Here is a 982-nt window from a genome sequence, read left to right as displayed (position 1 = left end):
AAGGCGTGTGTAGGACGAATTGAGAATGTGCCACTGACAAATATCGAGTCCCATGTGTACAAAAGATAGCTGGTGGGAAATTGCTATATAGTACAGGGAGCTCAGCCTGGTGCTGTGTGACAGCCTAGAGGGGTGAGATGAGGGGGTGGGAGGAAGTCTCATTAGGCCGGAAGAATATGTATATGTAGCGCTGATTTATCCTGTTGTATAGCAGAAACAACACAACATTATACAGCAAGTATCTGTCGATTAAAACAGCTTTTTAAAAGTCTGCTAATTTAAAAACTAGAAAAAAATATGCATAAGGACACATAGTCAGTGCAGAGTTACATGCTCCAATGCAAAATTAATAAAAGTGCAATAATGAAAAACAAAATATCACAGTAAGAATTTGATCCTTGAATTAAAATTCTTAGGAAACAGGCTCAGAAAACATTGCCACATATAACTAACTTCAAAAATCTGGCATAAAATGATCAACACAGCAAAATCAAGAGACTGTTCTGGAAGAATCGACAATACTCAAACCATGTAATAGAAAACACACCATAAATGAAAGCAACAATATGAAAAATGTAGTGACAAAGAAACCTTAGAAAATATATGCAGTCTACACGAAGGCAACAAGAATTTCCTGAGCGCCTTAGGAAAAAAAATCTCAAACAGAACAGTATGTTATGTGTATTTCTGAGGGCATATTGTAAGACTTGATTTTCCTTAAATCCTTTACAGATATAGTACCACATCTAGAGTAGCTGAGACCACAGTCACACGTGGGTGGCTGTTTCCTGTACCCAGAACAAACCATGGAAAACTTACACAAGGAATAAAGACAACTACTAACAAAAGCAAGAACACAAAACTAAATATTCCCTGAGGAACAATGCCTCCATTGAACTTGACCCTGTGAGTGCCCAGGTCAGGGAGTACTCTGAGGCTGACACAGGTGTGCAGGTCACAAAGGAAACAGACAACAGGATCA

This window comes from Bison bison, unplaced genomic scaffold (assembly GCF_000754665.1).
Source record: "Bison bison bison isolate TAMUID 2011002044 unplaced genomic scaffold, Bison_UMD1.0 scf7180017864455, whole genome shotgun sequence".
NCBI lineage: Eukaryota > Metazoa > Chordata > Mammalia > Artiodactyla > Bovidae > Bison > Bison bison.
This window is presented reverse-complemented; position numbering follows the sequence as displayed.